Consider the following 14,692-nt stretch of genomic DNA (forward strand, 5'->3'; position numbering starts at 1 on the left):
GAGGGTTCATCCTCTTTAAAGACAGCCTATTATCAGCCTCCGAGACAGAGATCACAGGGTCACTGGGTGCAGCAGGGATCTTCACAGCTGCAGTTATATTCTCCCTTTCAAACCTATTGAAACCTATTCTCTATTTCTGCCCTGGGAAAAAGTCTCTAGCTATCCATTCTATCTGTGTCTCTTATCACCTTGTAGACCTCCATCAATTCATCTCTCATCCTCCTTTGCTCCTAGGAGAAAACCCCAGCTCATTCAACCTCTCCTCATAAGACATGCTCTCATTCCAGGCAGCTTCCTGGTATATTTTCCCTGCACACTCTCTAAACCTTCTACATCCATCTATAATGAGGAAATCTGTGAATTTCATAGACTGTATCTATACTTCCCGCAGCCGACATAACAAAAGGCCCCACCCACCATAGACGTTCTCTCTTCTCCCCTCTCCCATCAGATAGGGATACAAAATCCAGAAAGCACATCCCACCAGGCTCAAGGATAACTTCCACCCCACTGTTATAAAACTGTTGGAACAGTCCCCTAGTATGATAAGATGGACTTTTAGCTTCACAATCTACCTTGTTATGGCCTTGTACCTTATTGTCTACCTGCACTGCACTTTCTCTGTAGCTGTTTCATTTTATTCTGCATCCTTACTGTTCTACCTTGTACTACTACCTCATTGCGCTGGCATGGCGAAATTACCTGTATGAATGGTACACAAAACAAAGGCTTTCATGGTACATCAGTACATGTGACAGTAATTAAATGTTTTCCCAAATTTACCAATTTATCAACCATTCTCCAGATTCTACCACTCACCCGCACACTAGGGGCCAATTACAGCGGCTATCGATCTATCTACCAGCACGTTTTTGGGATGTGGGAGGAAACCGGAATACAGAGGAAACCCAAGCAGTGACAGGAAGAATGTGCAACTCCACGCAGTCAGCAGTCAAGGTCAGGATAGGGTGGTATGGTGGCACAGCAGTCAAGTCCAGTCAGTTCAGGTTGTCAACATCTCCTCCACAATCCCCATCAACACAAGTGCACCACAAGGCCGTGTAGTTAGTCCTCTGTTCTACTCGCTTTACACTTATGACTGTGTGGCTAAGCACAGCCTCAATGCCATTTTCAAGTTTCCTGATCGTTTCGCCAACTGTCGTTGGCCGAATCAAAGGTGGTGATGAATCAGCATACAGGAGGGAGATTGACAATCTGGTTGAGTGGTGCCACAACAACTCCTCACTCAATTTCAGCAAGACCAGGGAGCTGATTATTGACTTTGGAGGGAGGAAACCAGAGGTCCATGAGCCAGTCCTCAGCAGAGGTGAAGAGGGTTAGCAACTTCAAATTCCTCGGTGTTATCAGAGGACCTGTCCTGGGTCCAGCATGTAAGTGCAATTACAGAGAAAACACAGCAGCACCTCTACTTCCTTAGAAATTTGTTAAGATTCAGCATGTCATCTAAAAATTTGACAAACTTGAATAGATGTGTAGTGGAAAGTGTATTGACTGGTTGCATCACAGCCTGGTATGGAAACACCAATGGCCTTGAACAGAAAATCCTACAAAAAGTGGTGGATACGGCCCAGTCCGTCACGGGTAAAGCCCTCCCCACCACTGGGCACATCTACACGAAACGTTGTCGCAGGAAAGCAGCATTCATCATCAGAGACTTCCAGGTCATGCACTCTTCTCACTGCTGCCATCAGGAAGAAGATACAGGAGCCTCAGGTCTCACACCACCAGGTTAAGGAACAGTTATTACATCTCAACCATCAGGTTCTTGAACCAAATGGGATGACTTCATTCAACTTCACTCGCCCCATCACTGAAATGTTCCCACAACCTATGGACTCACTTTCAAGGACTCCTCATCTCATGTTCTCTCTATTTATTCTTATTTACAAACTATTATTACTACTATTTATTTATTTTTGTATTTACACAATTTGTCATCTTTTGCACACTAGTTCAACACCCAAGATGGTGCAGTCATACATTGGTTCTATTATGATTATTATTCTATTATGAATTTCTTGAGTATGCCCACATCAAAATGAATCTCAGGGTTGCACATGGTGACATATATATACTTCGATAATGAGTTTACTTTGAACTTTAATGCCTTACAGCGCCAATGATTGGGGTTCAACTCTCGCCACTGTTGATAAAGAGTTTGTACATTTTTCACGTGACTGTGTGGGTTTCCTCCAAGTGCTCTAGTTTCCCCCCATATTCTGAAGATACGGTTTAGGGTTAGTAAGATATTCCGAAGATACAGTTCAGGGTTAGTAAGTGGTGGGCATACAATGTTGGTGAAAGAAGCATGGCGATACTTGCGGGCTGCCTCCAGTACAATCCCTGGACTGTGTTTGTCATTGGCCTAAACGGCACATTTCACTGTATGTTTTGATGTACATGTGACAAATAAAGCTGGTCAAATCTAATCGAATCTGAATATGGGTCTCTGGTGCTGTGAGTCAGCAGCTCTACCTGGTGTGCCAATATTCAAAGTTCACTGCGTGTTGTAATTGCCAGCCTCGGACACACCCCTGTGGACCTGAATCTGTAAATTGCTTTCAATCAGTTAACATGGAGACAAGCAGATTGATGGGGTCGTTCTCAGACCAGGCCATTGTACAGACTGGAAGAATAGGATTTAAAAGTGAAATATGGAAATGAATGAGTCACTCAGTAATCTCTCCCTGACAATTCTGACTCCAGTCATATCGGTATTTTGAATCTGTCCCACCCACTGTAAATTGCAGTGAGAAAACGCTACATTCTCCCTTCCTTTGTCCCGTATCCCCTCATTGTATTAAGAACTCACTTTACAACACAGGAAAGTCTCCCTTTGTGACCACTTCCAGCTCCATTGCCTATAGCAACTATGGATTGTTATCCAAAATTATTCTCTGAAAAGAACATGGAATACTTTCTAGCCTCTGGGAATTCACAAACCCGGCTTGTTGCATTCCAGATATACAGAGAAAGGGAATAACACATTGCATCCTAACTCCAATCAGCCTCTGTGAGTGTGTTGACCCTTACCTCAGTCAATTGATTTAGCTTATGTTAATAATCACATAAATCTTAATTAATTCAAACTCTCACTTAATTATATCAATGTAAATATCCACAAAACTTGAGCAACACGCAAAATGCTGGAGGAAGTCAGTTGGTCAGACAGCAACTATGGAGGGGCATAAACAGTTGAAATTTTAGTTCGAGACCCTTCATCAGGACTGGAAAGGAAAGGGGGAAAAGCCAGAATAAGAAGGTAGGAGGAGGGCAAGGTGATAGATGAGACCAGGTAACGGGGAAGGTGGAATGAAGTGACAAGCTGGGAGGTGATGGGTGGAAGAGGTAAAGGGCTGATGAAAAAGATTTCCGCTAGGAAAGGACAGTAGACCTTGGAAGAAAGGAAGGAGGAGGGGAACCAGAGGCTGGTGATGGACAGGTAAAGAGAAAGGAGGGGGCAAGAGGGGAGCCAGAATGGGGAAATGAAAAAGAAAGAAGGGAAAAATTATTGGAAGTTGGAGGAATCGATGTTCATGCTGTCAGGTTGTGAAAGAAATGTAACAATAATTGGTATTTATAGAGCACAACTAAACAGTCACATTGGTAAATTGTTTTTGTATGGTCATGTGTAACAGTGTATCGTGAAAAACTACGAGGCAGAACAAGGTAAAACAATAACAGAACGCAGAATAAAATGTTACAGCTACAGAGAAAGTGCAGTGTAGACAGGCAATAACATTATAACGAGGCAAATTCTGAGGCCAAATGTCCATCCTATTGTACTAGAGCAACGTAACAGCAGGATAGAAACTGTATTGTACTTTCTGTACCCGTACTCACTCAGACCACACCCCAACTTATAACTGAAATAGGGGACCTCCCGTTGGCCAAATGAATGATCCTTTTTCTCCCTACTCCTTCCTACTGATAGTATCCAGAGTTCCCATTGCTCTATATCCAAAATCCTTCATCGTTATTCTCTTTTGATCAGCTCTGCCCCATTATAGAACACAAGAACAAGCCCTTTGGCCCACCATATTGTGCTGAGCAAATTGAGCTAGTGTTCATACACACAAGAGATTCTGCTGATGCTGGAAAACTTGAGCAACACACGCAAAATTCTGGAGGAACTCAACTGGAAAGAGTGGGGGCAGAGGCTAGAATAATGCCCCCTTCCTTTCCCATCCTTGTGAAGGGTCTCAGGCCAAAAAGTGGACTGTTTATTATCCTCCCACGATGCTACCTGACTTGTGGAGTTCCTCCAGCATTTTGTTAAACACTTAACTAAACTAATCCCTCATGTCCAAATACATCCTTTCTCTGCACATTCACATGCCTATATAAGAGACATAAAGGCCTATTTCATATTTGCCTCCAGTTCCACTCCAGGCAATGCATTTTCAGGCACCTACCGCTCTCTGTATGGAAACCCTACTCCACACATTTCTTTTGGACTTAACCTATCTCACCTTAAATGCCTGCTCTCTGATTTTGGACATTGTGACCCTGGGGAAAAGATACTGGCTGTCTTCCCTATATATGTCTATGATGATATTATAAACATCTGTCAGGTTCCCTTCAGCCTCTGCTGCTCCAGAGAAAACAACCCAAGTTTGTCCCAGCTCTCCTCATAACACATGTCCTCTAATCCATAGTCATAGTCACAGTCATACTTCATTGATCCTGGGGGAAATTGGTTTTTGTTACAGTTGCACCATAAATAATAGTAATATGTAAATTATGCCAGTAAATTATGAAATAAGTACAGGACCAGCCTATCGACTCAGGGTGTCTGACCCTCCAAGGGAGGAGTTGTAAAGTTTGATGGCCACAGGCAGGAATGACTTCCTATGAGCTCTGTGTTGCATCTCGGTGGAATGAGTCTCTGGCTGAATGTACTCCTGTGCCCACCCAGTACATTATGTAGTGGATGGGAGACATTGTCCAAGATGGCATGCAACTTGGACAGCATCCTCTTTTCAGACACCACCATGAGAGCGTCCAGTTCCATCCCCACAACATCACTGGCCTTACGAATGAGTTTGTTGATTCTGTTGTTAATCCAGACAGCACCCTAGTGAACCTCTTCTGCACTCTCTCCAAAGCCTCTACTCCTTCCTGTAATGGGCAACCAGAGTGGAATGCAATACTCCAGATATGGCCGAAGCAGACGTTTATAATGCTGCAACATAATGTCCTGGCTCTAGAACTTCATCGTCTTCACTAATAAAGGCAAGTGTGCCGAATGCCGCCTTTATTGCTTTGTCAGCCTGTGCAACCACTTTCAGGGAGATGTGGACTTGGAGGTCAAGATCCCTCTGTACATCAACACTGTTAAAAGCCCAACCATTAACTGTCCCTTTATATTTGATATTACAAAATGCACCATCCAACACTGGCTGGATTAAGCTCCATCTGCCATTTCCCTGACCATTATACTTCAATTCTGCTGGTTCTCACTTATATAGCTGGCCTGTGTCCCCTTTTCATTGGCTCTGGCTCAGGGCTACAGGTAGTATTACCTCTTTGCTCTTCTCCATAATAAGGATTTACTCCTGTTGACCCACAGCTTGCTCAACAGATTCAGATTTATTTATCACATGTACATCAAAACATACAGTGTGCAGTGTAATGTGTCATTTTGTGTTAACAACCAACACGCTTAGGGATGTTCGAGGGGCAGCCCACAAGTGTCACCACATGCTCTGGAGCCATCACACCATGTCCACAATGTTCAACAGAACAAAACAGAACACAAAGTAACAGACACATAATGCTAAAGAAACTCAGTAGGTCAGGAAGCATCTATGGAGAGGAATAAAAAGTCAACGGTTTGAAAACATAGAAAACCTACAGCACAATACAGGCCCTTCAGCCCACAAAGTTGTGCCGAACATGTCCCTACCTTTGAAATTACTAGGCTTACTATTTTCCTAAGCTCCATGTACCTATCCAAAAGTCTCTAAAAAGACCCTATCATATCCGCCTTCACCACCGTTGCCGGCAGCCCATTCCACGCACTCACCACTCTCTGAGTAAAATCCTTGCCCCCTGACATCTCATCTGTACCTACTCCCCAGCACCTTAAACCTGTGCCCTCTTGTGGCAACCATTTCAGCCCTGGGAAAAAGCCTCTGACTATCCACACAATCAATGCCTCTCATCATCTTATACACCTCTATCAGGTCACCTCTCATCCTCTGTCGCTCCAAGGAGAAAAAGCCGAGTTCACTCAACCTGCTTTCATAAGGATGTTGCCTGGATTGGGGAGCATACCTTGTAAATCTCCTCTGCAGCCTTTCTATGGCTTCCACATCCTTCCCGTAGTGAGGCGACCAAAACTGAGCACAGTACTCCAAGTGGGGTCTGACCGGGTCCTATATTGCTGCAACATTACCTCTTGGCTCCTAAATTCAATTCCACAATTAATTAAGGCCAATTAACCACAGAGTCACCTGCGCAGCTGCTTTGAGCATCCTATGAACTTGGACCCCAAGATCTCTCTGATCCTCCACACTGCCAAGAGTCTAACCATTAATACTATATTCTGCCATAATATTTGACCTACCAAAATGAACCACTTCACAATTATCCGGGTTGAACGCCATCTGCCACTTCTCAGCCCAGTTTTGCATCCTATCAATGTCCCACTGCAACCTCTGACAACTCTCCAGGCTATCCACAATACTCCCAACCTTTGTGTTATCAGCAAATTTACTAACCCATCCCTCCACTTCCTCATCCAGGTAACTTATAAAAATCACGAAGAGTAGGGGTCCCAGAACAGATCCCTGAGGCACACCACTGGTCACCAACCACCATGCGGAATATGACCCGTCTACAACCACTCTTTGCCTTCTGTGGGCAAGCCAGCTCTGGATCTACAAAGCAATGTCCCCTTGGATCCCATGCCTCCTTACTTTCTCAATAAGCCTCACATGGGGTACCTTATCAAATGCCTTGCTGAAATCCATATACTCTACATCTTCAGCTCTTCTTTCATCAATGTGTTTAGTCACATCCTCAAAAACTTCAATCAGGCTCGTAAGCCATGAACTGCCCTTGACAAAGCCATGCTGACTATTCCTAATCATATTATACCTCTCCAAATGTTCATAAATCCTGCCTCTCAGGATCTTCTCTAGTCATAGTCATACTTTATTGATCCCGGCGGAAATTGGTTTTCGTTACAGTTGCACCATAAATAATAAAAATAAAACCATAAATAGTTAAATAGTAATATGTAAATTATGCCAGGAAATAAGTCCAGGACCAGCCTATTGGCTCAGGGTGTCTGACCCTCCAAGGGAGGAGTTGTAAAGTTTGATGGCCACAGGTAGGAATGACTTCCTATGACGCCCTGTGTTGCATCTCGGTGGAATGAGTCTCTGGCTGAATGTACTCCTGTGCCCAACCAGTACGTTATGTAGTGGATGGGAGACATTGACCAAGATGGTATGCAACTTAGACAGCATCTTCTTTTCAGACACCACCGTCAGAGAGTCCAGTTCCATCCCCACAACATCTCTATCAACTTATCAACCACTGAAGTAAGGCTCACTGGCTATAATTTCCTGGGCTATCTCTACTCCCTTTCTTGAATAAAGGAACAACATCCGCAACCCTCCAATCCTCCGGAATCTCTCCTGTCCCCATTGATGATTCAAAGATCATCGCCAGTGGCTCAACAATCTCCTCCCTCGCCTCTCACAGTAGCTTGGGGTATATCTCATTCAGATCCGGCGACTTATCCAACTTGATGCTTTCCAAAAGGTCCAGCGCATCTTCTTTCTTACTTCCTAAATGCTCAAGCTTTTCAGTGTGCTGCAAGTCAGTACTACAATCACCAAGATCCTCTTCCATAGTGAATACTGAAATGAAGTATTCATTAAGTACCTCTGCTATTTCCTCCAGTTCAATAAACACTTTCCCACTGTCACACTTGATAGGTCCTATTCTTTCACATCTTATCCTCATGCTCGTCACATACTTGTAGAATGCCTTGGGGTTTTCCTTAACCCTGCCCACCAAGGCCTCCTCATGGCCCCTTCTGGCTTTCCTAATTTCCTTTTTAAGCTCCTTCCTGTTAGCCTTATAATCTTCTAGATCTCTAACATTACCTAGCTCTCTAAACCTTTTGTAAGCTTTTCTTTTCTTCTTGACTAGATTTATTACACCTTTTGTACACCACAGTTCCTGTACTCTGACATAAATTTCCTGTCTCACTGGAACGCACCTATGCAGAACTCCACACAAATATCCCCTGAACATTTGCCATATTTCTTCCGTACTTTTCCCTGAGAATATCTGTTCCCAATTTAAGCTTCCAATTTCCTGCCTGATAGCCTCATAATTCCCCTTACTCCAATTAAATGCTTTTCTAAGTTCTCTGTTCCTGTCTCTCTCCAATGCTATTGTAAAGGAGATAGAATTATGATCACTATCTCCAAAATGCTCTCCCACTGAGAGATCTGACACCTGACTAGGTTCATTTCCCAATATCAAATCAAGTACAGTCTCTCCTCTTGTAGGCTTATCTACATATTGCGTCAAGAAAACTTCCTGGACACACCTAACAAACCCCACCCCATCTAAACCCCTTGCTCTAGGGAGATGCCAATCGATATTTGGGAAATTAAAATCTCCCATCACGATAACTCTTAGTATTACACCTTTCCAGGATCTGTTTCCCTATCTGCTCCTCAATATCCCTGTTACTATTGGGTGGCCTATAAAGAACACCCAGTAAAGTTATTGACCCCTTCCTGTTCCCAATCTCCACCTACAGAGACTCCATAGACAATCCCTCCATGATGTCCACCTTTTCTACAGCCGTGACACTATCTCTGATCAACAGTGCCATGCCCCCACCTCTTTTGCCTCCCTCCCTGTCCTTCCTGAAACATCTAGAACCCGGCACTTGAAGTAACCATTCCTGTCCCTGAGCCATCCAAGTCTCTGTAATGGCCACCACATCATAGTTCCAAGTGCTGATCCACGCTCTAAGCTCATCCGCTTAGTTCACAGTCATCATCTTCATCATCATCAGGTGCCGTGCCCAGTTTGAGCTTTGACTGCCATGGCCCCCACACTCCTGTTTCGGGTCAAGTGTATCAATTCATTGGTATTCATTTCCAGTTCCCTGGCTGCTGTCTCCATCATCATTTGTCTTTGTCTTCCTCTTGCTTTCTTCCCTTCAATCTTTCCTATAATTACCGTGCATTCTAACTCCTCTTTCCTAATCGCATGTCCAATTAAGTTACGTTACCTTTTCATGATCTCATACCTTATTTCTCTTTATGTGTTTATGACATCCTCGTTAGATATTCGTCTCGTCCATGATATCCTTTGCATCTTCCTCAAAAACCACATCTCTGCTGCTTCAATCATTTCCTCATGTTACGAGATATTGTCCAACATTCTGAGCCGTATAACATAACTGGATAAATGGTAACATTTCAGTACTCTGAGGAGGGTTGTCATGCCTAGTTTAGTATTGGTCAGTATACTCTTCATTTGTTCACAATACTCCTTGCGTCCGTCTGAGCACGTCCCTTCTCTATCGCCTGCCTATCCTTCCGCATGCACTGTCTACAAGCTTTCTCTATTTGTGAGCCAACTGCCTCTTCTCCAGTCTCTTCAGTTTGGTTCCCACCCCCCAACAATTCTAGTTTAGACCCTCCCCAGTAGCCTTAGCAAACCTCCCTGCCAGGATATTGGTCCCCCTGGGATTCAAGTGCAACCCATCCTTTTTGTACAGGTCACACCTGCCCCAAAAGAGGTCCCAATGATCCAGAAATCTGAATCCCTGCCCCCTGCTCCAATCCCTCAGCCACGCATTTATCCTCCACCTCATTCTATTCCTATACTCACTGTTGTGTGGCACAGGCAGTAATCCCGAGATTATTACCTTTGCGGTCCTGCTTCTCAACTTCCTTCCTAACTCCCTGTAGTGTTTTTTCAGGACCTCTTCCTTTTTCCTATCTATGTCATAGATACCAATATGTCCCACGACCTCTGGCTATTCTTCCTCCCACTGCAGGATATCTTGGATGCGATCTGAAACATCCTAGACCCTGGCACCTGGGAGACAAGCTACCATCCGAGTTTCTTTCTTGAGTCCACAGAATTGCCTGTCTGACCCCCTAACTATAGAGTCCCCTACCACTGCTGCCATTTTCTTCCTTTCCCTACCCTTCTGAGTCACAGGGACAGACTCTGTGCCAGAGACACGGCCACTGTTGCTTCCCCCAGGTAGGCTGTTCTCCCCCAGCAGTACTCAAACAGGAGTACTTATTGTCAAGGGGTACAGCCACAGGGGTACTCTCTAGTACCTGACTCTTCCCCTTCTCTCTCCTGACCGTGACCCACTTCTCTGTCTCATGTGGCCCTGGCGTGACCACCTGCCTATAACTCCTCTCTATCATCTCCTCGTTCTCCCTGACCAGATGAAGGTCATCGAGTTGCATCTCCAGTTCCCTAACGCGGTCCATTAGGAGCTGCAGTTCGACACACCATGTGCAAGATCCTTTGAAGGTTGACTCTTTATTCTTCTCCATAGATGCTGCCTGACCTGCTGAGTTTCTCCAGCATTTTGTGCATGTTATTCTGAATTTCCAGCCTCTGTAGAATCTCTTGTGTTTATAAATCAGAACACAACAAGCAACAAACGAGCCTCTTCCCCCCTCCCACCCTCCCTGCCACTTGCCCATGCACACAGACAGATCTCAAACTCCAGGACAGACAGTCATCTGGGCTTCTAGTCTCCAGACTTCAGCCATCACATTTCACTTCCAGACTTCAATCGATTTTCACATTTTGATCTTTGGAATCAACCCCAGCACTAGCAGAGGAGGAGGACATATTGATCTTCAGAGGAATGGAGGCAACAACAGCAGGCATGCGATAATTTAAAATCCATCTCCATTTGGAGTTGTGAGGAGGATAAACTGTTATGAACTAGCATAGTATAAGATCTGGGATGCTATGTTACATTTTTGCTTTGGTCTTATCTGTGGTTCTGGCCGCCATACTCTAAGAAGGATATGATGCTGTTGGAGAGAGTTCAGAGAAGGTTCATCAGGATATTGCCTGGGATTGGATATTAGAACATAGAACAGCAGAGCACGGCACAGGCCCTTTAGCCCACAATGTTGTGCTTACCTTTTAACCTACTCCACAATCAGTCTAATCCTTTCCTCCCACATAACTCTCCATTTTTCTATCATCCATGTGACTATCTAAGAGTCTCTTAAATGTCTGTAAAGTAACTGCCTCTACCATCACCCCAAGCAGAGCAACTTACACACTCATGACTCTGTGTGTTTAAAAAAAAACTTATTTCTGACATTTCATCCACTGCCCCCCCCATACCTTCCTCCAATCAACTTAAAATTCTGCCCTCTTGTATTAGTCATTTCTTCCCTGGGAAAACGGCACTGACTGTCCACCCTATCAAAGTCTCTTATCTTATACATCTCTATCAAGTCACTCTCATTCTCTTTTGCTCCAAAGGGAAAAGCCCTAGCTCACTCATCCAGGATGCATCCTGGTAAATCTCCTCTGCGCCCTTTCTAAAGATTCCACATTCTTCCTATTATGAGGCAACGAAAACTGAACTCAATTCAGTTCAAGTGTTATCTATCCAAAGTCTTATAGAGCTGTAACATTACATCATGGCTCTTGAACTCAATCCCCCCAACTAATGAAGGACAACACACCATATACCTTCTTAGCCACCCTATCAACTTGTATTACAAGAAGGATGTGGAGGCTTTGCAAAGGGTGCAGAGCAGGTTGACCAGATTGCTACCTGGATTGGCTGATCTGAACTATAAGCAGATGCTGGACAAACTTGGAGGCACAAGATCTGCAGATCTGGAATCTGGAGCAACACACAATCAGCTGTGGGAACTAAGAGGGTCAACCCATTGAGTTTTTCCACCGTATTACTTGTTGAATAAACCTGGGTTGTTTTCTGTGGCGCCTCAGAAGGTGACAGCTGACCTGATAGAAGTTTATAAAATTATGAAAGGCATAAATAATGCAGGCAACCAGTATCCTTTTTTCCAGCAGCTGATTTAAGGTGGGAGGAAGAAAATTTATAAGAAATGTGTAGGGCAAGTTTTATTACAGAGGGAGTGGTTAGTGTCTGGAATGTACTTTAGGAGTGTTGGTGGAAGCGGATATGATAAAGACATTTAAGAGGCTTTTAGGTAGGGGCATGAATATGCAGAGAATGGAGGGATATGGATCATGTGTAGGCGAAAGAGGTTTAATTTAGTTTAGAGTCATCGAGTCCAAGAACAAGAACACAGAAACAGGACATTTTGTCCACCTAGTTTGTGCTGACCTGTTATTCTGCCTAGTCCCACTGTCCTGTACTTGGACCATAGACCTCCCATTACCATGCTCGTAATTATCTAAACTTCTCTCTAATGTTGAAATTGAACCCGCATCCATCACTTCCGCTGGCAGCTCGTTGCACACTCTGAAGAAGTTCCCCCTCAGGTTCCTTTAAAAAAATTCACCTTTTACCTCTAACCCATGACCTATAGATCTGCAGCTGGATCTTCAACTTCCTCACAGACAGGACCCAGGCTGTAAAAATAGGGGACAAGCTCTCCTCTACAATCACTCTGTGCACCGGTGCCCCACAAGGCTGTGTACTCTGCCCCCTGCTGTACTCACTGTACACCCATGATTGTGTAGCCAAGTTTCCATCAAACTCAATATATAAGTTTGCTGATGACACAACAATTGTAGGCCGTATCTCAGGTAATGATGACTTTGAGTACAGAGAGGAAATTAAGAACCTGGTGGCATGGTGCGAAGACAATAACCTATCCCTCAACGTCAGCAAGACAAAGGAATTGGTTGTTGACTTCAGAAGGAGTAGCAGACCGCACGACCCAATTTACATCGGTGGTGCACAAGTGGAACAGGTCAAAAGCTTTAAGTTCCTCGGGGTCAATATCACAAATGACCTGACTTGGTCCAACCAAGCAAGAGTCCACTGCCAAGAAGACCTGTCAGCACCTTTACTTCCTGAGAAAACTAAAGAAACTTGGCCTGTCCCCTAAAACCCTCACTAATTTTTATAGATGCACCGTAGAAAGCATTCTTCTAGGGTGCATCACAACCTGGTATGGAAGTTGTCCTGTCCAAGACCAAAAGAAGCTGCAGAAGATCGTGAACACGGCGCAGCACATCACACAAACCAATCTTCCGTCCATGGACTCACTTTACACCGCACGCTGTCAGAGCAGTGCTGCCAGGATAATCAAAGACACGACCCACCCAGCCAACACACTATTCGTCCCTCTTCCCTCCGGGAGAAGGCTCAGGAGCTTGAAGACTCATACGGCCAGATTTGGGAACAGCTTCTTTCCAACTGTGATATGACTGCTGAACAGATCCTGACCTGGATCAGGGCCGTACCCTCCAAATATCCGGACCTGCCTCTCGGTTTATTTGCACTAGCTTATTTTCAATTTTTCTGTTTTCTATTTATGATTTTTTTATGATTTATAATTTAAATTTTTAATATTTACTATTGATTTGTAATCTTGGGAGCATCTATAAAAATTAGTGAGGGTTTTAAGGGACAGGCCAAATTTCTTTAGTTTTCTCAGGAAGTAAAGGTGCTGGCAGGCCTTCTTGGCAGTGGACTCTGCTTGGTTGGACCAAGTCAGGTCAGTTGTGATATTGACCCTGAGGAACTTAAAGCTTTTGACCTATTCCACTTGCGCACCACCAACATAAATTGGGTCGTGCGGCCCGCTACTCCTTCTGAAGTCAACAACCAATTCCTTTGTCTTGCTGACGTTGAGGGATAGATATCACTATGATGATTGTACATTTCAGTATCAATTAAAGTATAAAGTGTAAGTATAGTCTCACCCAATGTCAGTGGAAAAAAATTGCTTGAATTTACCCTATCTACAGCCCTCATGATTTTCCATACGTCTATTAAATCTCACCTCATTCTCCTATGCTCTAGGGAATAAAGTCTTAATTTGGCATTATGTTTGGCACAGACATCAAGGGTACTACGCTGTACTGTTCTTACATATTCAAATTGGTATGTCTTTCTTTATATTCATTGTTCCATCAATTCAATACATTTGGTCCTAATATATCAGCACCACTTATGTTTCCTCCCTAAACAATGCACTGTGAAGTGTTTGTCGAGCTGTTACACAGGGCCCAGCCCTTCAACGTGCCGTGGTGGCAGGACCCTAGTCTGAGGTCCCTCTCCACTGGCTGCACCAAGCTTCAGTGTGTTGCTCAGCACGTCCTTCCGTAGCCTGGAATGTGCCATTCCATTGGCAAGAACGAAGAGCTGATGCAATCATGAGGCAGGTACGCTAGTAGCTGTATTTCATTTGGAGTTTGAGGAGATTTACTACGTCACCAAAAACTCCAGCAAATTTCCTTAGATGTACCGCGGAGCGAACATTTTGACTGGTTGCATCACCGCCTGGTATGGAGGGGCCATTGCACAGAGTCAGAGGGTTGTAAACTCAGACAGCTTCATCATGGGAACTAGCCTCCCCAGAACTGAAAACATCTCCAAAAGCCGATGCCTCAAAAATGCAGAATCATCATTACAGACCCTCGCCAGTCGGGACATGCCCTCTGTCATTACCACCACTGGGGAGGAGGT

At 44.3% G+C, this 14,692-nt stretch overlaps 1 protein-coding gene across 1 annotated transcript in view; it reads left to right on the forward strand.

The window, feature by feature from the left end:
• Positions 1 to 14,692, forward strand: part of nudt14 (nudix (nucleoside diphosphate linked moiety X)-type motif 14) — a 198,750-nt gene that overhangs the window by 35,220 nt on the left and 148,838 nt on the right. The window lies entirely within an intron of this gene.

Source organism: Mobula birostris, chromosome 1 (assembly GCF_030028105.1).
Source record: "Mobula birostris isolate sMobBir1 chromosome 1, sMobBir1.hap1, whole genome shotgun sequence".
Lineage (NCBI taxonomy): Eukaryota > Metazoa > Chordata > Chondrichthyes > Myliobatiformes > Myliobatidae > Mobula > Mobula birostris.